Raw genomic sequence first — 25843 nt, forward strand, 5'->3', positions numbered from 1 at the left:
ACGCCCGACTAATTTTTTCTATTTTTAGTAGATACAAGTTTTCACCATGTTAGCCAGGATGGTCTCGATCTCCTGACCTCATGATCTGCCCGTCTCAGCCTCCCAAAGTGCTGGGATTACAGGCATGAGCCATTGTGCCTGGCCCACTTTTTAATATTCTTACTGGCCATTGAGATATTCTCTTTTTACTCTCTGTCTTCATCTTTCTAAAATAACTGTTTATGTCTCTTGCCCATTTTTCAAATTGGTTATTTAGTTAAATTTTTAAAAGAATTTGCTTCCTTATATTCCAGATGAAGTTGAAAATATCTTCTGTTTACAACTTGCCTTTTCACTCTCTTAATCTCTTTTCTTGATGAAAAGAAATTCTTAATTTTATTGAATTCCAATAATTTTTTAAGAGACAGGGTCTCACTCTGTCACCCAGGCTGGAGTGCAGTGGCACAATCACACTTCAGTGCAGCCTCAAACTCCTGGGCTCAAGTAATCCTCCCATCTGGGCCTCCCAGAGTGTTAGGATTAGTCGTGACCTGCACATGTGACCGAAATGTTCTTTTATAATTAGTGTTTGAGGGGTGGGCACAGTGGCTCACACCTGTAATTTCGGTACTTTGGGAGGCCAAGGTAGGTGGATCACTTGAGGCCAGGAGTTCGAGATCAGCCTGACCAACATGGCAAAACCTTGTCTCTACTAAAAATACAAAAAATTAGCCAGGCATAGTAGCATGCACCTGTTGTCCCAGCTGTTTGGGAGGCTGGGTCACAGGAATTGCTTGAACCGGCCAGGTACGGTGGCTCACGGCTGTAATTCCAGCACTTTGGGAGGCCGAGGAGGGTGGATCACGAGGTCAGGAGTTCAAGACCAACCTGGCCAACATAGTGAAATCCCATCTCTACTAAAAAATACCAAAATTAGCCAGGCGTGGTGGTGTGTGCCTGTAGTCCCAGCTACTCGGGAGGCTGAGGCAGGAGAAACACTTGAATCTGCGAGTTGGAGGTTGTAGCGAGCTGAGATCGCACCACTGCACTCCAGCTTGGGCAACAGAGTGACACTTCTTCTCAAAAAGAAAAAAAAAGAATCGCTTGAACCCGAGAGGGGGAGGTTGCAGTGAGCCGTGATGGTGCCAGTGCACTCCAGTCTGGGGGACAGATTGAGGCTCTGTCTGAAAAAAATAAATAAATAAAACAATTAGTGTTTATATGAACTTAAGAAACCTTTGCTTATCAAAGTAGTCCAGATGGTATTGCGATTCTTTTAAGGTGTTTGTTTTGGAATACCAACAATCAGAGACCTGTCAAAAGTTTTCACATACATGTGATTCCCAATCAGAGGATTTGCCTAAGGTATGTCAGATCTTATCACTGCTATTTCCAACCTTTTAATCCAAATGTGAGAGTTTTTAATGGTTGATACAGCTCTAAATCTGAGAGCTAGATGGCCCACTCGGTGACTCTGGGCAAGTTTCAGAACCTTGTCTACAGCCCACCACCCAGGACTGGGACACTGTCCGGAGTCACTGGAAACAATTCCAGCTATGGGATGAGGGTAAGGGCTTTTGCTTCTTTCCTTTATTTTTGTTGAATAAATACATTTATTCCCAGATTAAATTTGGCCCCAGATGACTATTTATTACACAATTGTGAGTCTGTTCTTTTGTTCTATCTTCCAAACATTTTCTAAACATTTGGTGAAGAATATCTGTGACTAAGGCGGGGGCCGGGGGTGGGGGGCGGGGTTCTGTCTTGTAATTATTTTCACCAGGACAGAAATAATTGGTCTATTATGAATCCAATTTCCACTTCTTTTTAACTTACATGAAACATCAGAAAGCAAATTTCTCCCTAATCTATAAAGAATCAAAATAGACTTCTTAATAATGAAGTTTGAGGCCATTTATTTGAAAATATTACTTATTCCCCTTTATAGCTCAATGTTCAGTGTTAATGGAGGAGTGGAACTGAAATAAAACTGTATTAGTTTGCTAGGGCTGCCATAACAAAATACTGCAGACTAGGTAGTTTAAATAGCAGAAATTGATCTTCTCACCGTTCTGTAGGCTGAAAGTCCAAGATGAAGATGTGGCAGATTTGATTGCCTCTGAGGCCTCTCACTGGATTGCAGATGGCCACCCTTCTCACTGTGTCTTCACTTGTTGTCTCCTCTGTGCTCATGCAACCATGGTATCTCTTTTTGTGTCCAAATTTCCTTTCTTATAAGGACACCATTCATATTGGATTACAGCCCACCCTAATACCCTCATTTTAAATTAATCACCTCTTTAAAAGTCTTATATCCACATACAGTCATATTCTGAGGCACTAGTGTTTAGGACTTCAACTTACGATTTTGGAAGGGTCAGGGAGGCACACAATTGGGCCCGTAACAATCACTGACGAGTATTTTAGAAGAGTGTGATGGGGAAAAGTGCCAGATTAAAAAGCAGGCCGGGCGCAGTGGCTCATGTCTGTAATCCCAGCACTTTGGGAGGCTGAGGCGGGTGGATCACGAGGTCAAGAGATTGAGACCATCCTGGCCAACATGGTGAAACCCTGTCTCTACTGAAAATACAAAAAATTAGCCAGGCGTGGTAGCGGGCGCCTGTAGTCCCAGCTACTCGGGAGGCTGAGGCAGGAGAATCGCTTGAACCCGGGAGATGAGAGGTTGCAGTGAGCCGAGATCATGTCACTGCACTCCAGCCTGGGCGACAGAGTGAGACTCGGTCTCCAATAATAAAAAAAAATTTTAATAATAAAATAAAAAATAAAAAGCGGAGAATACATTTGACAATCTACAATGTGTAATTGTCACAGAAGCCAAGTGTTCAAGAAACGAATTAGACATGGAAGCCCCACAAAACAACATTAACTGAATGTGCAAATGAGTAGGTAGGAGACTGAATAGACGGGGTGCTGAGGAGATCAGGTGTAGTGGCACAGCACACACTAAGCCAAGAAGGATCATGAAGAGAAATTTTCTGATTGAGAAAATTTGAGAGGTGGTTTCAAAGGAGATGAAGATAATGGATTTTCTGGAAAGTGGAGGATAGCTCAGAGAAGAAAATTAAGTACACATACCAAGGCTGTCAGTTTAAATGATAAGACAATAAGTTATATTTCCTTTGTTCTTTTCAGGTCTGCCTTCATGGAACTTAGTTTGATGTATACAACCCTGTCATCAGTATGATTTTATATATATATATATAATCATATATATGTGTATATATATACACACACACATATTTATTTTTTATTAAAATATATATATATTTTTGAGATGGAGTCTCGCTCTGTCGCCCAGGCTGGAATGCAGTGGTGTGATCTCGGCTCACTACAAACCCCGCCTCCCAGGTTCACGCCATTCTCCTGCCTCAGTCTCCTGAGTAGCTGGGACTACAGGCACCCGCCACCATGCCTGGCTAATTATTGTGTGTGTGTTTTTCAGTAGAATGGGGTTTCACCATGTTATCCAGGATGGTCTCAATCTCCTGACCTCGTGATCCGCCCATCTCGGCCTCCCAAAGTGCTGGAATTACAGGCATGAGCCACCGCGCCCAGCCCTGAAAATATTACTAAAGCACCTCTGTAACCAAATTCTCATGAGATTTAAGCTCTTGTTTCTAGAAGGAGAAAAAATACCCCCTCACTCTACTCTTTAATACTAATCAAAATTTACAACTGGGCTCTTAGGAATGTCTCCAAATCCTAGGACTCAGATACCTTGTGGAAGACTTTAATTTCCTGTGAGCATGTCAGAACAACCATCTAATACAGCAGTTCATGCCTGCGATCGGTTCTGGCATGGCTCAGGACCCACAGCCTGTCTTGTGTCTACAAGGGCTCAAGCGAGGCAGCTGTTGGGTATATCCAAGGAGTAAAACATTTCAGAACTGCTTGCCTAATGAGCTACATGCCAAAAACCTAGCAGACTACTCTGCCCATTAAAATGGAATTGTTACGAAATAAAATTGGACTATACATGTTGTTCATTTTTATCCTTATAAAGCTATGCCCATTATTTAAAATAAGTCAAACAATACAGCAGAGTATAAAAAAGAAAACAAAAAGTTGGCTGAAAATCCCCCACCCTGAATTAACCATTGTTATCTTTTTGGTGACTATTATTTTCAACGTCTCTCTGACTAGGTATTTATAATATTTTACATAATAGAGATCATACCATACTGGCTTATTGGCAACCTGCTTTTATCATTTAACAAAAAGTCATGGACATCTTTTGATCTCTACATAGTTAGATCTACATCGTTATTTTTAATGGCTGCATGGTACTCCTTTGTGTGGATAAACCATCATTTTTTAACACCGATTCCCCTTTGAAGAACCTTGAAATTGTTTCCAACTTTTTGCTATTATAAGCAGGCTTTAATGAACATCCTTGTGCACCATTGTGCACTGGCCTTGCTGTTTTCTTTGGATAAAGTTACTAGAATCTCGAGGCATTCTTAAAATGGCTGTTTGTGAATAAGATATAAAATTGTCCCCAAATATGTCCAAATATGTCAGCCTTCTCTTCTATTTTTAATCATTTTTTATAGAATATTTATGGCTCTTTTTGGGTGGCTTTCTCTTTCCTTTTCAAAGATTCCGCAATGCATCCCTTTCCCTCAGCCCTTCTGGGTTGACTGGGATGAGAGAGTATGCATTGTTCTTTATATTTCTAGTTGTCAGGGATTGTTAGTAATGGATAGGGATGATAGAAACTCTTATGGTAGTTTAGTGGAATGCAAGATCACTGTGTGGTTGGTGATTTTTGCCTAAAGTCTTAAAAAAAAAAATTTAGGTAAAGCATCATAGGGAGAGAAAACTGGAAAATGGGCAAAGTAATTTTAATGTGCTTGGCATTTAGAGAGAAAAAGAGGGAAGTAGTGATTACATATTTTTATATTTTGGCCCAAGATCTGTTCACCTTTATCTCTCCAGACACATCTCTTCATTTCTCTTCTTGATGTGAACACCATCTGTGGAATGTCTTTCAATTCTTTACATAGGGCAAGTTCTCTCTTACCTCTGTTTCTGTTATTTTATCTGCCCTATGCCTGGAACACCCCTTCCCTATCATTCTTCTCTCTCTAGAATACACATCGTTTACTTGACTAAAAAATATCACCTACTCAGGTGTTCATCTTATGTTCAATTTTGGAAGACAATCTTACTAGGAAGCCTTCCCTGAATCACTCAGACTGAGCTAGCTGTCCTTTCTATTTGCATCCATGCTGCCACTAACATTGTATCAATTTCATTGGATTTAAATGGCTTATTTTAATTGTCTGCTTCCTTCCATTCAAATATGACACTCTTGAGTGTAAGTGACTGTGTCTGTCATATTCATCCTCATATTGTTAGAGTCTAATACAGTGCTTGGAAAATTGTAGACATGGATGAATGTTTTCAATGAACGAATGAATAAATGAACAAAATGCAGTGACAAAATAGTCTTGCTGGAACGGTCACTTATGCAAGCAGATAGTTAGAACTGAGCCTGTAGAATCAGATAGAACCTCTATTGTGGAAAGTCTTGGAGGCTGACAATGGAATGTTAAAAACAATATAGCATTAAAATCTTAATCTAGAGGTACCTACAGAACTCTAGAATATAAAACAAGAAATACCAAGGCTTTCAAAGCCTGAATGAATATTGTAATTAATTGTCTTTTCTTGCAAAATCAATGAAGGCTTCAGGCTAGCTGCTAGGGGATGGAGTTATTGCAAGCAACTCTGATTTGTTGGGGGAAACACCTGCTTCTCCAGAAAGCTGTCAGAAGTATAAAGAAAAAGAAAACTATAGATAAGACAGAATTCTGTCCAAGTCATGATTAACCTAAAAGAAACTTTTTCAAAATGGTGTTTTGTAGAAAACAATTTCAGAATATAATAATAGATGTGTCCAAAGACATTTAAGTTTGGAAAACAGTGTCTATAAAAATTTACTTCTTGGAGATTTATCACATGCATTAATCCATTAGACCCTTTGAAGACTTCTGTGAGAAAGCAAGTTGTGTGGCTTCTTTTACCCTCATATTTCCCAAACTTTATATGACAGCATACTTTTTCTGAAGCATATGTATTTATTTGTTGCAGAAAAACAGTGTGAGAAATACTGTTCTAAGAAGTCAGAGCTTTCTGAGATTACTCAGGACTAAAATATTGATAATACATGTGCTTCATAGGGTTTATATAGTCTTATGTGCTTTGATTATAATTAAGCTGCTTATTTTACATTATTTTAAATGCATCTCAGACTCACCAGTTTAAGACAAATCTATGGAGATAAATAGTCCAAGCTAAAGTATACTAATCATAAACATAAAGTGTATGTCTTTTTTTTTTTTTTTTTTTTTTTGAGACTGAGTTTTGGTCTTGTTGCCCAGGCTGGAAGGCAATGGCATGATCTTGGCTCACCGCAACCTCCGCCTCCAGGGTTCAAGCGATTCTCCTACCTCAGCCTCCTGAGTAGCTGGGATTCCAGGCATGTGCCACCATGCCCAGCTGATTTTGTATTTTTAGTAGAGACTGGGTTTCTCCATGATGTTCAGGCTGGTCTCAAACTCCCCACCTCAGGTGATCCGCCCGCCTCGGCCTCCCAAAGTTCTGGGACTACAGGCATGAACCACCACGCCCAGCCTGTTTGTTATTCTTGGGTACACATGAGACCCAAATATATTGACAAGGAAGAGGTACTACTAGATTACTTTTAATAATGATGTAAAAATCATTTGAGATTGGCATACTGTTTGTAAACAGCTACAAGATTTCTATTTTTTTAAGTGCCCCAAATGTGTTTTCCTAAGGAGGATAAATATTCCCACTGAACTTCTACTTATCCTTCTAATTTGCTCATCTCTAAAATTCTATAAGTCAATGAATTTCAAATTGGCAGAGTCTGAATTAATGTGATTTAGATCATAGATCAAAGACTTAGCATTTTCAATGAAAATATATTCTTTATTATGCTTCTATGCCAGAGTTTTGTGAAGTGTATAAAGCACCCTTCATATGAGTAAGCAACTCTCAAGAATTACATATTCCATTCAATTTCAGACTTCTTTGAGAAAATATATCTACAGCTAGAAAGTTTTTCATGTGTAAAGAAACTCAGTATATAAGAACAACAACAAAAAAAGTAGAGCATTGTGTTTGAAGTGAGGATCATCATCATAACACAATGACCCAAAGCTAGGTTCCAGAAAAGTTGTTAAATTTATTATAAATGTATCCAAGGGCAAAAGCTACTGTACATATAAAGAGTACAAAAGATAATACATTGCAATGGTAGCAAATGTGTGAGTGGGTTCCAATCACAGTTCTACCACTTACTAACTCGTGACCTTGGGGAAGTTTCCGTTCATAAAATTGGGAAAATACCATTATCTCCTCCTATGTATTGAGAGCTAAATGAGAAAATAAATAGAAAGCGTTTAACGTAAGTCAGATACGTTGACAGTATAAAAATGTTATTTATTATTCAAAGGTTATTATAAGCTAGATAACAATTTAGTCCTGATTCTTTAACTTTCTTACCATTTGCTACTGTTTCAGAAGGCAACTACCTTATTTACACCTTTCAGTACTCAATGATACATTTTGTTACATTGTAGGTATTTAATATTGATTTCCTATTTATTGGTTTACTAGTATTTATTAGTTGCTTTATTAGTATTTACTGATTTGATAGTATTTAGTTGCTTACATCTCTAAAATCTATTTTTAAATCAAGTCTCTATTTTCCAGGCAATACTCTATTTGATAGCATCTAGTTGCTTACGTATCTAAAATCTATTTTCCTGTTTTTTGCTGTTGTTGTTGTTTGTTTGTTTGTCTGTTTTTACCTAGTCTTTATTTTTCAAGTAACAGGGAGAAGTCCATTTCATCTTTTGTTCCTTCATCTCCTCGTATCGTCATTAATTTCTCTCTCCTATCCCAAGATATTGTCTTTTTTCTTTAGAGATTACTGTTTTTATTTTTATTATTTTATTTTATTTTTATTTTTTTGAGACAGAGTCTTGCTCTGTTGACCAGACTGGAGTGCAATTGTGCGATCTTGGCTCACTGCAACCTCTGCCTCCTGGGTTCAAGGGATTCTCTTGCCTCAGCCTCCCAGGTAGCTGGGATTACAGGCGCTTGCCATCACACCCAGCTAATTTTTTTTTCTTTTTGTTTTTTTAAGTAGAGACGGGGTTTCACCACGTTGGCCAGGCTGGTCTTGAACTCCTGACCTCATATAACCCACTTACCTTGGCCTCCCAAAATGCTGGGATTACAGGTGTGAGCCACTGTGCCCGGCCTGTTTTTATTAATACCAATATTATACATGGACAATGTCCTTTCTACTCATTTTGGCCTATTCTCTAGTTAGATTCTTTCATTAGAATTGATTCATCATTCTTACTGCTTCTTGTTGTAGTTTTGTTTTGCTTTCCTTAGAAGAAATGAAGAATGAAGAAAATATTTTTGCCCTGTCCACCAGAATGCACTCTCTGATGAAAGATATTGATAAAAGAATGGACTTTGGACACACGCTGATCTGGGCTTCTATTACCTGCTCTTTCCCTTCCTAGCTTTTTCAGCTTGGGTAGGTTACTTCACCACTGGCGACTTCAACTTCCTCGTTGTATAATGAGCATGCTACTAATAACTGTGTAGAATGGTGAGGAAGAAAACATTTGTCTAGAATAGAGGGAATCTGTAAATGTTAACTCAAATCATTGTCATTTCTCTGTTTTATTATAACAACTCATCATGCAGTTGGCAAATCAACTGCCACAATTTATTTCAATATTTAATTTCAGCAAAATGGGAATATGCTTAATCATCATGTATAATTTAAACCTGGCAGTCTAACTTCAGAATATTCTATTTTACCTGATGCAGTATTATTTCACTTCTTTTCTTCATATCAAACAAATAGAATTAATTTTAAATTATAAGATCCTATTTTAAAGATTCTAACCAGTGTTGTCAATATCTTAAGTAGATATTTTGAGGAATATGAAGAGCGCAAGGGATCCTCTAGATACATAATCTAATTTTAACCTCCAATTTGAATTATATTTGAAATGTGATGCAGTGTAAATGAGCAAACACAAATTTGATGTGTGTATATGCGTGTCTATGTATGACATAATCTCCTCCTTCCCTAGAGAGAGGTAAAAATCTAACAAAGAGCTGAAGAAAACAGACTTTGGGAAATCAAGTGTTTTGCGTGATAAAAGTCAGAGTTATTCAGCCGTAGACTCATGCAGAAATGCAGTTGGTAGAGCAGACATCCAAAGTGCTGAAGTGGAAGCCCTTGGCTTTGGAAGGTACCATTCTGGGTCCACACCATCTCGGCCACACACTGGCTTTGTGACCATGGGCAAACATGTTAGCCTCTTTGATTGTCAGTTTTTCATGGGAATACCAGTAGCCTTCTGTATAATGTAGTTGTAAAGAATAAGTGAGATAATGTTCTTGCCATATAGTGACATGTCTCTCATTGCTAGTTTTTCATTTCCTACAGTCCCTCACTACATGCCAGGAGTGGGTTACAAAAAGGATGACTGGCCAGGCGCGGTGGCTCATGCCTGTAATCTCAGCACTTTGGGAGGCTAAGGCAGGTGGATCATGAGGTCAGGATGGAGACCAGCCTGACCAAGATGGTGAAACCCCATCTCTACTAAAAATACAAAAATTCGTTGGGTGTGGTGGCAGATGCCTGTAGTCCCAGTTACTCGGGAGGCTGAAGCACAGAATTGCTTGAACCCGGGAGGCGGAGTTTGCAGTGAGCCGAGATCGTGCCACTGCAGTCCAGACTGCGTGACAGAGCAAGACTCTGCTTCAGAAAATAAATAAATAAATAAATAAAAGGATGACTAAGAAACAGCCCCTGCCCTCACACCTCACAGAGGTTCCAGTCTAACTACTGTTGGGAGGGAAGAACAGGATAGAGGAAATGAGAGCAACATTTAAAGATGTTCCATCTGAGACTTACCTTGTAGGCTAATTCCACACATTGGCAGAGTTTGGACTTGAACATTGATTTGCTTAGGTAATTCCTAGCCCTTCCACCTGTAACTGTGAGTTTAGGCATGCTACTTAACTCCTTTGAGCGTTAATGTTTTTCACCTATATAATAAAATAATAAGAGTCATACATTGTACATTTATATGAAAAGTTTAAGGGCAGAGTGAACTTTTATATTATCCCTATTTAAAAACGGTTCTGCAGCAAAACAGAAGATATACTTGAGTCATTATTTTAAGAAGTATTTCTTCCAGTTTTCCCTAATTCTAGGGGAGCTCATAAGGAAGTTAAACAAGCATGGACAGGAATGATCATTATTATATTCCATCTTTTTCAGACAGTCAGACAATGGGTTCTCACTGAGCACCGCACTGGGGGCACTGAAGTTAATATTAATAAGAAGGATGATGACCCCTTTGTAGCCTCAGAGAAAAGAAAAAGTCATCAGTGTTTTAATGTTCTTCTCAAGAAGCCTACCATTGCCTCCTCTAAGTGCTCAGAACATTATCTTGCTATGGATATCTCCACCCTTGTGGCAGAGTCTACATTATTGTGGTATCTCTAATCATAACACAGTGAGATTCAGATATTTTACTCTAATTAATGTCATTCTAAAGGGTGTGCTGTGATGAATATATGTAAATATCTTATGAATTTGACCATGCTTTCAGCTCTGAACTCTGGCTTCCAGGAGTCAGTGTGAACTAATTGAATAACAGAAAACTCATAATTTAGCAACTGTAAAGAACCTGAAAGTATCCTGTAAACTATGCAACTGGGTCAGGATACATGATTATCTTTAGAATAAAATTTGAAATAATTTTCCAGTTTCCCTATGCCTTCTGAATATTAGTTGTAGATATTAAATTGAAAGAAAGGACAAGATACAACTTGGAAAACTGAATTACATTTTAAATGTAATTCCTATGGTTCCTAATGCAAAACACACTCCTTAGGACCTCAGTGGGGGTGCTCCATAAATGCTTGTTATCCACAAAAAGAAAACCACTGGAAGGTCACGAAGGAAACCAGTAGGATTTCTCTGTGTTCTTTTTTCAGGTTTGTATTGCTATGTGTCCTCAGGCGATTTCCTGGCGTTCTCTCTCTTAGCTTAGAGGGATAACAGCCATGTCTCCTCTCTCCCCTAAGGACAGACCTTCATTGAGTCCCTGTGTTCTGGTTTGTCTCTCTGAGTATGGCCTCTCCCACCCTGCCCATATCCGTCAGACTAATCACACTACCACGACGCCTTCAGCACATGCCCCTCTTAAAAGGATTTTAAAATGCCCTGAAATACTCTTATCTGGTCAAATAATATGTAGATGAATATCAGGTCATAACCAAAGATTACAGGCATGAAGCGTGGTAGTAATACTTGTTGCAAGTAGGTAGAACCATGTTTCAGTTGATGTAAACAAAAAGACAACCAGGCCTGGCGTGGTGGCTCACATCTACAATCACAGTACTTTGGGAGGCCAAGGCGGGTGGATTACCTGAGGTCAGGAGCTCGAGAATAGCCTGACCAACATGGTAAAGCCCCCGTCTCTACTAAAAATACAAAATTAGCTGGGCGTGGTGGCACATGCCTGTAATTCCTGTTACTCGGGAGGCTGAGGCAGGAGAATCGCTTGAACCCAGGAGGTGGAGGCTGCAGTGAGCTGAGATCCCGCCACTGCATTCCAGCCTGGGTGACAGAGCGAGACTCATCTTTTTCAATGATAAAAATACACATTTCACAAAGTGGTGTGAGGATTAAATGAACTAACATAGTAGGCATTCGTTGAAATGAATTATCCATCATGATTAAAAATCATTATCTGGCCAGGCGCGGTGGCTCACGCCTGTAATCCCAGCACTTTGGGAGGCCAAGCTGGGCAGATCATGAGGTCAAGAGATTGAGACCATCTTGGCCAACACAGTGAAACCCCGTCTCTACTAAAAGTACAAAAATTAGCTGAGTAGTCCCAGCTACTTGGGAGGCTGAGGCAGGAGAATCACTTGATCCCAGGAGGTGGAGGCTGCAGGGAGCCGAGATCATGCCACTGCACTCCAGCCTGGATGACAGAGACTCTGTCTCAAACAACAACAACAACAACAACAACAACAACAACCAAAAAAAAAAAAAAAAAACAGAATTTACTGGCTAAATCAAATGAAAAATTCAGCAGGTCATTTGGATTCAAGTGCAGTAGGCAATCATGTTAGGAAGGTCTAGTTTCTTTTAATCTCTTGGCCTCACCCTCCTCCATGGTTTGACTTCATTTTTAGACACGATTTTCTTTCACAGTGATACAGATGGTTACTAGCAGATCTCGTGAATATTATTGTCCAAAAGAAACAAGCACGTCTCTTTCCTGATGATATGCACAGATGTCTTGAGATTCCCTCTCGTTGGAAAGCTTTGGTCACATGCCCATCCCTGAACCAATAACTGTGACTACAGGAATGGAATTCACTAACAGGTTTAGGCCCAAATCACATACACCTTTTCCAAAGTCCCCCAGAAGTGGTAGAGACTGAAAGTACTGGATGGGCAGATTTTTTAATGATGATCAAAAATTATTGTCTAAAGTAGGGTACATAGATGCTAGGTAGCCCAGAAAACATGTATGTATCATGCATGTCTTCTGTCAACTTAACCCTTTGTGCAGAGAGTTAGCACAGCTTTTAAACCACTGAACTTTTGGGGATGCAGAGATTTAGATGGATACATAAACATCGAAACGCAAAACATACCATTTGTTATAAACTCTTTCTAAAAGAGGTTACAAAAATACTCTCACTGCTTAGAGAAAGATGCAAAAATTTTGTTAAGAAATTAGCAAAAACCATAGAGGATCTCCCATATCCACCACCCACTACCCTCCAAAAAAAAAGAAAGAGAAGGAAAAGAAGATTAGCTTTGGTGTGATATTTTAAGATAAACTGATTATTCAAGTAGAAATGGGATAAGAGGGATAATGCAGGAAAAGAAGACAACTTGTTTAGAGTTACTATGTAAGTCAAGAAAATATTTTAATAAAAGATTGAATATTTAATATAGAAATCTTTTTATTTCAAAAAGATGAAGCATATATAGCTTTTAATAATTTAACTAATTCTTGCCATTTCTGCTAAGTAAGGCAGATGCTTCCAATGCCACACAGGAGTTGTAAGTGAGGGAAAAAGGAAAAGAAAAAGCAACTTTTATTCTGTTTCTGATGAGAGCTATTTCCTTCATACAAATGGAATACCTGTGGATTCCTCTCTGTAGATTGGTGAGTTGAGCTGCATCTATTTCCTGGATGGTAATTAGCCTCTGAATACTACACTCCCCACATCCTTTTTCCCTTCCATGTTGTTGTATGTGGAATTAATCACATCCTAATGGAAATGCTGGCAATTTCAGAGCAAATTATGATTTTTAAAAATTCCCTCCGGGTGAAAGTTGCCATCCTTTATAATTTTCAGAGTCAGCTTTCCTATCTTCTCCCACGTAGGAGGCTATCTTGCTGGTATAACCTACATGAAGTGGACTGTGCAGGGTTAGATATGAAAGCGTCCAGGATCCAGCTGATTCTGTTTGAAGTATTGCCACTCTACTGTGGCAGGAGATGTTTTAAATCAAAGGAACAGAAAGCACCATAGAGAGAACAGTCTTTTTTTCCTGGAGGTTTGTATTCCTGGAGATACTGCTTGGAAGCCAGGCTTCTCCCTCCAAAATTTTGATTTTCTGACAGTGAATGAATAGCCTTTACATCGTTTGTAGAGTCAGGGAAGGAAAATACAATGGAACAACAGAATATGGTGTAGGTTACTCTTGCCACAGTATCCAACAGAAGGTGAAGGGTGAGAAGAAAGTGTTTATTATCTTCAGGATTACAATGAAGAATGGCAACAGCAATCATCTAAAATAAAAGCATCACACTGGCCAGGTGCGGTGGCTCACGCCTGTAATCCTAGCACTTTGGGAGGCTGAGGTGGGCGGATCACCTGAGGTCAGGAGTTTGAGACCATCCTGGCCAACATGGTGAAACCCCATCTCTATTAAAAGTACAAAAATTAGCTGAGCATGGTGGTGGGTGCCTGCAATCCCAGGTACTCGGGAGGCTGAGGCAGGAGAATCACTTGAACCCAGGAGGCGGGGGTTGCAGTGAGCCGAGATCTAGCCTGGGCGACAGAGCGAGACTCCGCCTCAGAAAAAAAAAAAAAAAAAAAAAGGAAGAAAGAAAGAAAGAAAAGAAAGAAAAAAGAAAAGCATCACACTGTAGGACACATAGAATGTGTGGTCTGGAGCAGAGGTTGGAAAATTATATCACACCAGCCAAATCTGGCCCATCACCTATATTTTGTACTACCTGTAAGCGAGGAATAACATTTACGTTTTTTAATGTTTCAAAAAAACTACAAAACATTTCATGGACAAATGAAAATTTTATGAAACTCAAATTTTCATGCACATAAACAAAGTTTTATTGGCACGTAGATACACATTCATATTTTATTGTGTGTGGCTGCTTTCATGCTATAGTTGCAGAGTTCAGTAATTGTGATCTATGAACTACAAAGCCTACCACATTCACTAGCTGATCTTTGACAGAAAAAGTTTCTCAAGCCCTAGACTAAAGAGGAAATTTATGAGAGGTCAACAGATAAAGCTAAAGATCTGGGTGTACTTTGTATGATTTTCACAGTTTTAAAATTACTTGGTAAAGATGATCTTGCTCACGGACAACTCCCCATTGTTTACTGCTTAAGAAGTTCAGTCATTTATTTTATTGTTTGTTGCAGGAATATGATAATTTGTGGAGATAGAATTTATGTTCTAATGGGCAACATCTAATTTATTCTAGCTGAAACTTTTATGCTTCTGGTGGAGAGGATCAGGTGGACTCCTCAAAAATTGATTTTTTTTTTTTTACATTGTTATCATCTTCTGACCAGAAAGTAGAAAAGCAATGCTCTTCCTCTGTTTCAAAATAAAATAAGTCTAAGTCTCTTAGCTTTGGACACCATTGATCCTTTGTGTCATGGGCACTGCTTGATATAGAAAGTAAAGTACTTCTGTTAGGAAATACATGAACATATGAAGTATGTGTGAGCTAATAAAGTATAGATTTTGAACAATTTCACAGCCATCAGGCTTTAAGTGAGTTAATTTTAGCTTTTATTGCAGATACTTTTTTTTTTCTTCTTTCTTTCTCTTTTTTTAGGAACAGGGTCTCACTGTTGCCCAGACTGCAGTGCACGATCATAGCTCACCGCAGCCTCAAACTCCTGGGCTCAAATCATCCTTCCGCCTCAGTCTCTTTAGTAGTTACCACTACAGGCATGCACCACTATATCTGCTTAATTTTTAAATTTTCTGGAGGGACAGGATCTTACGATGTTGTTCAGGCTGGTCTCGAAATTCTGGCCTCTGGTGATCCTCCTACCAAAGTGCTGAGATTACAGGCATGAGCCGCTGTGCTCAGCCTCAGAGACGTTATTTAAGTTTGAAGGGAGGAGGCCCAGATATCATGGTCATTAGCACCTTTATTGTTTGACTAACACAAGAGTTCACATTCATTAGAGTGAGGAAATTCGCCTACTTTTTTTTTTTTTAATGACGTGGGAAAATTATAAAACAAATCCTATTTGAAGTGAAGATAAATGCAATCAGAGAGACATTGTATGTGCAGTTCTTTAGCATTTACGTTTTGACTGATGATTGTGTATAAAAGCAATTTTAGGCCAGGCGCGGTGGCTCACGCCTGTAACCCCAGCACGTTGGGAGGCCAAGACAGGCAGATCACGAGGTCAGGAAATCGAGACCATCCTGGCTAACACGGTGAAACACCGTCTCTACGAAAAATACAAAAAAATTAGCCTGGCATGGTGGTGGGCGCCTGTAGTCCCAGCTACTCGGGAGGCTGAGGCAGGAGAATGGCATGAACCTGGGAGGTGGAGCTTGCAGTGAGCCGAGATCGTGCCACTGTACTCCAGCCTGGGAGACAGAGCAAGACTCCGCGTCTCAAAAAAAAAAAAAAAAAGCTATTTTACCCAGTTGGACATTCTCAGAGTTGATAGATATCTATATATTTCTTCTTAATGTATTTTTACATAATCATTTGATTTCAGTACATGAAGACACATGAAAATTGCTTGTTTTAGGCAATCATTTCTAATTTTTAAGGAAGACTTCCTAATTGCTTGTCAATTAAAGCTCTTGGCTTCAAGGTTTTACACTCTAATAGGAGGGACATGAACAAGTGACTTAAAACAAGGAATCTAAAGGGAAATGTGGATGGATTTCTTTCTTTTATTCAAATATTTAATAATGGTTCATAATGCCTTATAATTTACAATTGCAAGAATGATGGAGATATCCAGTAATTTATAATGAGAAATAATTGTTAATAAACTTAGTTTCATAAATTATTCACCAATAAATGTAAAGAAGTATGTAAAGATATCTATTAGCAGTCTAGATTTAAATTTTTAATAAACTTGGGAGCCCTTAAATGCAGAGAATCTTAGTCTCAGGAATACTAAGCAAATACCATGTAATTCTTGAAATAATTCAATAATCATAATTATAGAAAAAATAAAGCTATAATACACATCTAGTCATTGTGTCATGGAAAGTGAGAACTTTAACTCTTAGTCAATAGTCACGTCCTCTAAAATGTGTGAATATTTGTGTATTGATGAAATATACCAATTTTTGACTTTGGGAAAAACTACAAAAAAATAAGAAATAAGAAATAAAATGGAACCTTAAGTTATAATTATAACAATGTGACCACATGGGCACTACCAGACAAAAGGAAAGGGATATATGTCTGGATGAGTCCATTTATGTTACCAGATAATATTCATGTGGACTAAGTGCTGACAATGCACTTATGATTATATAAGTCAAGATATTCTGCATGACTCTAAAAGAAAAGTAGAATATAAAATTGGACCACACAGGTATATAATTCACATTAAACAAAACAAAACAAAGCAAAAACTTATTTTGTCAAAATCAGGTGTTGTAAAGCTATAACCCATGGGCCAAATCTGGTGTACTTACTGTTTTCATAATTAAAGTTTCATTAATTAAATAATTAATTTTTGGAGACAGGGTCTTGCTTTGTCCTCCCAAGCTGGAGTGCAGTGACACAGTCTGGGCTCACTGCAACCTCTGCCTCCCAAGTTCAAGTGATTCTCCTGCCTCAGCCACCCAGTAGCTGGGGTTACAGGCATGCACCACTATGCCCGGCTAATTTTTGTATTTTTAGTAGAGACGGAGTTTCACCATGTTGACCAGGCTGGTCTCAAACTCCTGACCTCAAGTGATCCACCTGGCTCGGCCTCCCAAAGTACTGAGATTACAGGCATAAGCCACTGAGCCCGGCCCAATAAACTTTAATTTAAATAGCAAATAAAAGACATAAAGAGGCAATTAACAAATGGGGAGATAATAATTATCAAATTTGTGGAGAAATTTTCAACATCATTACTAACCAGAAGACGCAAACTAAAGGAAGAATTAAGTATCATTTTACATTCATCCGATCAGCAAAAATTAGGAATCTGGACATTATCAAGTATTGGAGAGGGTACTGCCAAACAGGAAACTTCACCTCCTGTCTCATATGCATTTGAGCAAATTCTCGATGGCGAAGCTGGCAGCAACTCATGAATGTAAGTATGTTTATTTTTATTTATTTATTTAGACAGGGTCTTGCTCTGTTGCCCTGGCTGGAGTGCAGTGGCACTATCACAGCTTACTGCAGCCTTAACCTCCTAGACTCAAGCCCTTAAGTCTCTCACCTTAACCCTAGAGTAGCTAGGACTGCAAGTGTACGCCACCATGCCTGGTCAATTTTTTATTTTTATTTTTTTTAGAGCTGAGGTTTCACTATGTTGCCTAGGCTGGTCTTAAACTTCTGGGCTCAAATAATTCTCTCACCTCGGCCTCCCAAAGTGCTCGGGTTGTATGTGTGAGCCACTGCACCTAGCCAAGTCTCTTAATATTTTGTCACTCAGAGATATATTTCTGAGTGCTTATCTCAGAGAAATAAACAATCCCTCACAAGTCCATGTTAACAGCAGTGAAGTGAGATACTTAAGATCCCAAACCAAACGAAACAAACAAAAAAACCCACAAAACACCAATTAAAAAACAAAAAATTTAATCATAAAGCACCCTAAAATAAATGTTATTATGAAGTACTCATTTGGGATCTCTAGTATAATAGCAGTAAGGAAATTATATAACTTTTGCTTTCTTAGTAAAATAGTCTATTAGTAGCATTTGGTTTCTGCAAAGTTCTCAGCAACTTGAATTTTAAAAATCCTAAATCCTAAATGTAGACACATGAATGACCAGAATACACCATCTCCTATGACACAATTCTTGTCTATTCTCAGAGAAAAGAAACTTTTTTTTTTTTTTTTTTTTGAGATGGAGTCTCGCTCTGTTACCCAGGCTGGAGTGCAGTGGCACTATCTCAGCTCACTGCAAGCTCCGCCTCCCGGGTTCACGCCATTCTCCTGCCTCAGCCTCCCGAGTAGCTGGGACTACAGGCGCCCGCCACCACGCCCGGCTAGTTTTTTGTAATTTTAGTAGAGATGGGTTTTCACAGTGTTAGTTAGCCAGGATGGTCTCGATCTCCTGACCTCGTGATCCCACTGTCTTGGCCTCCCAAAGTGTTGGGATTACAGGCGTGAGCCACCACACTGGCCAGAAAAAAAGAGTCTTTAAATTTAATCCCCCTACCTACGTCTCCCCACAAAATGTGAGTTACATGTTTAACACAGAGAAAATCTGGATACATTGTTTATTCCTTTTTCCATTGTCCATTTGAAGATGTTTAATCGTTACAATAATGATTCTGTAATTCTTACAAATTGTCTTGCAAAAAAATTTGTTGGTAGGGAGAGGCCACAATAGCACAGAAAAAAAGAGCATGTTCCTCCCCCCATACTTATTTTTATTTATTTATATTTTTTGAGACGGAGTCTCACTCTGTCACCCAGGCTGGAGTGCAGTGGTGCGATCTCGGCTCACTGTAAGCTCCACCTCCAGGGTTCATACCATTCTCCTGCCTCAGCCTCCCAAATAGCTGGGACTACAGATGCCCGCCACCACGCCCAGTTAATTTTTTTGTATTTTTAGTAGAGATGGATTTTCAACGTGGTCTCGATCTCCTGACCTCATGATCGGCCCACCTCGGCCTCCCAAAGTGCTGGGATTACAGGCGTCAGCCACCGCGCCTAGCCGATTTTCAAAAAAACTTCATAGGTACTTCTCAAGGTGAGTTAATCATGAATGATCCACTCTATTTTTGTCATTTGATTCACAAAATACCCCATGTTCACATGCACACACACACACACACACACACATTTGAATAAATATACTCAATTTTGCATAGACAGAGGAGTGCTGTAGTCTAAGGCAGGATTCATTGGCCCAGATTTCCGAGTTTCAAGAGCAATCTGCCTCCAGTAACCTTTTCACTTCCTAATGATTACTTCGTGTGTTGGTGTTCTTTTGGAGTGATCTTCCTGCCAGTTATGCGTGGTGAACTCTGCCTTTTCACAGAGTGTACAGTAAAGCCCTCTCTAGTCACAACAGTTGGCCTTCTTGCATACTTTTCTAGTGGTAAGTACTATTGCTCTGACACTACTGAAAGCAAGAACTATGGTCTGTCTGTGATGAATTGTGGTAGAAGAAAGAACTAGGATTAGTCAAAGATTCTTACCTAACAAAATCCTAAGTAGCATTCCAGAGTTTTCAGGAGTTATATTTGTGTTAATAGGTCTGACTTTGGAGAATCAAAAATATCAGTGGCCTTTTGTTTTTGGTATCTTAAAAAGAATAAAGAAACATGATCCACAACTTCTATTTGTGCTACCTTTGAGATTGTGATCCTACAATATTTAGGGGTTCCCTTTTACAGTAATGAATTATATAAAGCAGGAACAATAAAATTAATATAGCAGAAACAAGTGATTATCATGCATAGCTAACAATTTGAGAAACTATTGCCACTTTGTATTTAATTTCATTTCCTTGCTATATTTTAAGCCTGTTTCATGATAAGTTACATCCATGCAATTGCAAATATGACTTGCCTGCATTTTCAAGTGGTTCCATGGGGCATTTTCTACTTTCTGTGTCTCTCACACTTAAACATAGTCAACAAAGTTATCATTTCATAGCTGTTGAAACGGTGCCATTCATCTCCTGTGATGTAATTTTACATAGTCAGTCCAAACCGTAGCTGTGCATAACAATTCCATTGATATTCTGTCAAATGTCAAAAGCTTTCAAGTTCAGCACCTACACATTTATTGCATTGAAGCTGGAGATTACCTGAAAATCGTTTTGTCAGTGCTTCTTCCCATTAGATATAAAGAAGATACAGAGGGCGAGGGAGGAAGGCCTTGCTGCCTTCATATGTATGGTAAAAAAAAGTTTTCCAAACACTAGCAGTGCTCCAAAATAATGATGGCAACTTATTTATTTTGGTAGCTCAAAACCTAGCAGAATTTCTGGCTGTATTCTTGCATTTGCAAAGAAATGAATAAATGAATAAAATGAAGGGAAATGTCTATCGTCAGTCAGCCAAACATTCCTTTGCCATCACTGACCTCTGAGTCCTCTACCAAACACTATGTGGATGAATACAAAAGGAAGTAGAAGGAAGAGGAGGAGAGGGAGAAGAAGAGGAAGAAGGAAGAGGAGGAGATGGGGTAAAAACGTGTTGTTTTTAACAATATAGTGCTTAGGATCAGAAACTTTGGAGACAAATAGATCAGAGTTCTGAATTTTGACTATGCTTTTTCCTTGTTATGTGACCTGATATAACAAAAACAACTCTTACTGAATTCTTATTTTGTGCCAGGAGCTGTTTAAGAGATTTACCCATGTAAATTTATTTAACCTTTGCAGCTCTACGAAATACATACTATTCTATCACAATTACTAGTAGTAGTATTGCTATTATTATAATCCCTATTTTGCAAATGAGGCAACAAGTCACGGAGAGTATAAATGACATGTTCAGCTAATAAGTGGCAAGCTTGAACTTAATCCAGTTCTCATTCTTTTTTTTTTTTTTTTTTGAGACAGAGTGTCGCTCTGTCACCCAGGCTGGAGTGCAGTGGCGCTATATCGGCTCACTGCAAGCTCTGCCTCCCAGTTTCACGCCATTCTCCTGCCTCAGCCTCCCGAGTAGCTGGGATTACAGGCACCCACCACCACACCTGGCTAATGTTTTGTATTTTTAGTAGAGACGGGGTTTCACCGTGTTAGCCAGGATGGTCTCAATCTCCTGACCTCGTGATCTGCCTGCCTCGGCCTCCCAAAGTGCTGGGATTACAGGCGTGAGCCACTGCGCCCGGCCCCAGTCCTCATGCTTAACCACAATGTATAACCAATAACTCTCTGTTACAATGCTACCTCTCAAGTAATTAAACTTTTCTAAGCTCCACTTTACAAGCACAGAAAATGGGATCATTATATCTACCCTGTAAGCTTGATGTGAGAATTACATCAGGTAAATCACAAAGAAAAAAGTGTCCCCAGGACTCCACAGACTGCAGATAGTCATATTAAGAATATACATTTTCTGTGTTCTTCCTTTCATTGGGTAACACAGGGCCTCCAGACCTTCTGTGAAGTCACACCTCCCCAGCTGACCTTGATGAGAATCCTCAGTTATGCCCCATATGAACTCATGAGCCTGCCATCAGATAGAGCTAAATCCTCTTTCTTCCTCTTTTGCTCAGCGATTTCCTTATTGGTGACCTATATCCATAGACATCCTTGAAGATGCATTTCTTCCAAGGATATTGTCTCTAGACATGATCCTTCAGCCACCAGTCTTGTAGAAATTGCAGGTTCCATGCAAAAACAGTGAGCATCTCTCTAGTATAATTTGGCCTTTATCATGATGCTTCAGGTCCTAAGCATTATCAGAGAGTCCTATGAAAATTACCCCTGAGTTTTTCTCTCCAGCCCATATTCTTGATGGGGATTGAAACCAATTCAAAAATTCTAGGCAAGGTAAAGATGTTCTTGCTTTCCTTTGAGTGGTCTCTTGGAATCCCCAGAGCATGCACACATATGCACAAACTTCCTGATTTAGCATTCAGACAAAAATCAAGAACCTCAGGCAAGTCTACTTATGCAAATAGATACTACAGATCCTTGTGGTACTGACTAGTCATCAGCAGATGCATTGATGTAAACCTAAATTCTTTTAAACTCAGGTAGACCAGCTATACACTAAGTACTTATAGTAAACATCGTAAACATTCATTTTTCTTTATTATCATTAGCCCTGGAAACAGATCAGCTCTCCAGCCATATGCCAAGTCATTCATTCGGCAGCTTTCTTTTTCAAAGTACAACCTACAAAGATTAAAAATAGAGAAAAAGAAGCCACAGTGTCTGCAATCCAGACATTGACAATTTCCCTGAATAAAGGAGACACACACGCTAGAAGTAGTGGTGTAACTAAGTAAATAAGTGTGTAAATGTTAACATCCATTCATAGATTCAGCCATCAACTATGCATTGTTTACCATGTAGCAGCATTATATTAAGAATCAGTAATACCATGATGGATAAGTAGATGTGCTCTCAGCCCTCATGGAGCTTATATCACAGTGGGGGAGATGACAAAAAAAAAAAAGTAATACAGTAAGAAAGATTGTGAAAATCTTCATGCAAACAAATAGAATATAGACTAGAAGAGCAGGATTTTAGAGGAGGAGGCTGCATTAGTTTGCTAAGGCTGCCATATCAAAATACTACAGAGTAGGTGGCTTAAACAATAGAAATTTATTTTCTCAGAGGTCTAAATCAAAGCGTTGAAATGACTGGCTTCTTCTAAGGTTTGCCTCCTTGGCTTGCAGTTCCCACATTTCTTGGTCCTAAGACTCCTTTGAACTTGGTGAAGAACTTTTGTACATCTAAGTTATATCTACCAATGTTACTTACTACTCTAGAAAGTAAAACTGAGATTTTAAAAAAATATTTATTAGTAGAGTAAATAATAATCCAGTATGTGTTGACATAAAAGGTATATTTTTATGACTAAGTATGTATATCTTCTAAAACAAAGAAATAAGTTAAAAGAGTGCCATTGTCTTACATTTTCGCAACTCTTTAATAGCTGACTCAATATGAGACATATATCTGGGTCTGAATTGTCTGTTGTGGTATCATTTGCCATGCAGCCTCTAGAAAACTCCACTGTACACTTGTAAATGAATGAAAGTGAAAAGAGCTAATAATGTCTTAGTAACATTATTAAAATGGCTTTGATCTCACAGACCCCTGAAAGGGTTTCCGGGATTCCCAGAGGTCCCTAGATCTTGAGCACAATTTGTGAATCACTGCTGTGAATTAGGAGTGAAGTTTTTTTTTGTTTTTTTTTTTCCTCTTGTTGAGCAAGGTGTGTGAGAAAACATTTCCTAACAGGAATGGCTATCACCAGTTTAAGATCATATGGTTATCATGGCTAGAATATAGTGAAGGCTTATTTTCCTTGCCCCAGCTTGTTGTTCTTAGACATTATTCTCCATTCATAAATGGAATTTTCCTGTTTGGAGAGATATGCATTTGTACTCTTCATATAGCTGATGTTTTTCATCCCAATTGTTTCATCATTATTTTATTGTAACCCTTGGGAGACAATACAGCCTAACGGTTAAAATCAGGGAACTGCTAACTCTTTCTGTAAAAGGCCAGATGGTAAATATATAATAGTTGTCCCTCCAAATCCAGTTTCACTTTGTGGGATTTCAGCTATCAGCAGTAAACTGAGGTCTGAAATATTACACAGAAAGTTCTAGAAATAATTCATACGTTTTAAATTGTATGTTGTTCTGAGTATTGTGATGAAATCCCATGCTGTCCTGCTTCATCCACCTGGGATGTGAATCATCCCTTTGTCTAGCATCTGCACCCTGTAGAGGTCGCCCACCTGTTAGTCACTGAGTAGCTGCCTCGGTGATCAGATGGACTGTTGCTGCATTGCAGTGCTTGTGTTCAAGTCACTCTTATTTTACTTAATAATGGCCTCAAAGCTCAAAAGTGGTGATGTTGGCATATTGTTATAATCGTTTTATTTTATTATTAGTTATTGTTGTTAATATCTTATGGTATCTCATTTGTATATTAAACTTTATTATAGGTGTGTATGTACAGAAAAAAGCAGTATATGTAGGGTTTGCTACTATTCGTGTTTTCAGGCATCCACTTTGGGGTCTTGGAATATATCCCCCTGCCGATAAGAAACTACAGTATTTTAGACTTTCCAGTCTAAGTGGTCTCTGTTGTAACTACTCAGCACTGCTATGGAAGTGTGAAAGCAACCACAGACAATATGTATATAAATGAGTGTGGCTGTGTTTCGATAAAACTTTATTTACAGAGGCAGAAATTTAAATTTTATATAATTCTCATATGTCATGAAATGTTTTTCTTGTTTCTTTTTTGAACCACTTAAAATGTAAAAACTATTCTTAACTCTACCTAGAACATACAGAAACAGATGATGAGCCAGAATTGGCTGCTGGGGCAATAGTTTGCCTCATGGTTAGAAGTATGGATTTGTTTGCAGTCAGATTGGGAGTTAAACAAACACCTATTCAAGAATTTTTAGCTGAGTGATTCCAGGCAAGGCAACCCCTCTACGCCTTTCTTTCCCTATCTGCAAAATGGTAATAATGATAACAACTCCATCAGGGTGCCCTAAGTTTAATATACACAAAGTATTAATGGCAGTGCTTGGACCAAATAAATGCCCAATTACTGGTCGTTACAACCATTGCTGGTTATTGTTTTGACCAACTGGTGTAACATTTTAGGTTAATGACTTTGAGCTGAACCCTAACATAAGCTTACATTTTGATCTTGTACTGGGAAAAGCACCATGTATTACAGGAAAAAGACCTAAATTAATTGTGCATAAATTTGAGCAAGGCATTTTTCTCTCTGGTCTCATCTTCTTCACCTTTAAAATAAAGTTGGTGGGAGGCCAGGTCCACTCTAAAATTCTAATGACTCTGAATCCAGAAATGCTAATTGGCTTGCTTGTGTCCTTATTTCCCTATCAAAAAATGAGAGTGAAACAATATGGCTACTCCTGTGGGAGAAATAGGAATTTTTAGAATATCCTCTAGAGAAAGAAAGTTCAACATTTCAGGTCATTTTAATTAACCAACAAATATAAGATCCCATGAGACCATGGAAAAGTATTGACTCCTCTTCCATTTTCAGTTGATTATCCATGCTGGTTGCAAATTTCCAATTTTCTAAATTAACTTTCATGTTTGAGTGAATAGAACATAGCATGCATTTCATTTCATTTTATTTTATTTTATCTCAGCGTACAATAATTTAGTCTGAGTTGAAATAGAGTTTTGGAACAAAGAACTTACAGTTGTGTTATTTAAGCATATTTGATAGGAATAAAGACCCAATCAGGCCAAATTAATTAAATGAGGATTTATTGTATGGTACACATGGAAATTTCCTGTGACTTGAAAGCTTAGGCTTCCTGAAATCCAGTTTGCCACATCTTGATTTTGTGTTAATGCCCACTGAGATTTCCCTTCACTCATCTAGTATGCCCAGTACATATGTAGTATTTAGAGTAAGTCTTGGAAAGAGCCATTTCTACTGATTTTGACATTATCAGGCAGAGTTCTTTAAACCAACCATACCGTGGAGCACCAGCTCAATATTTATTGAGCATATACTATATGCAAGGTCATCCATTATGCCCTGGGGATGTAACATTAAGCAAAGCAGAAGACCCTACTCTATGAAGGAAGTAGAAGGAAAAAATGA

At 38.6% G+C, this 25843-nt stretch overlaps 1 long non-coding RNA gene across 1 annotated transcript in view; it reads right to left on the minus strand.

Annotated features, from left to right (window-relative positions):
- Positions 1-20198: 20198 nt before the first annotated feature.
- The window catches only part of LOC110743571, a 108028-nt gene continuing 102383 nt past the window's right edge, over positions 20199-25843 (minus strand). Inside the window, exon 3 of the long non-coding RNA XR_002522861.1 lies at positions 20199-20221. This is a non-coding gene — a long non-coding RNA (uncharacterized LOC110743571). The remainder of the gene's footprint in view (positions 20222-25843) is intronic.

This window comes from Papio anubis, chromosome 5 (genome assembly GCF_008728515.1).
Source record: "Papio anubis isolate 15944 chromosome 5, Panubis1.0, whole genome shotgun sequence".
Lineage (NCBI taxonomy): Eukaryota > Metazoa > Chordata > Mammalia > Primates > Cercopithecidae > Papio > Papio anubis.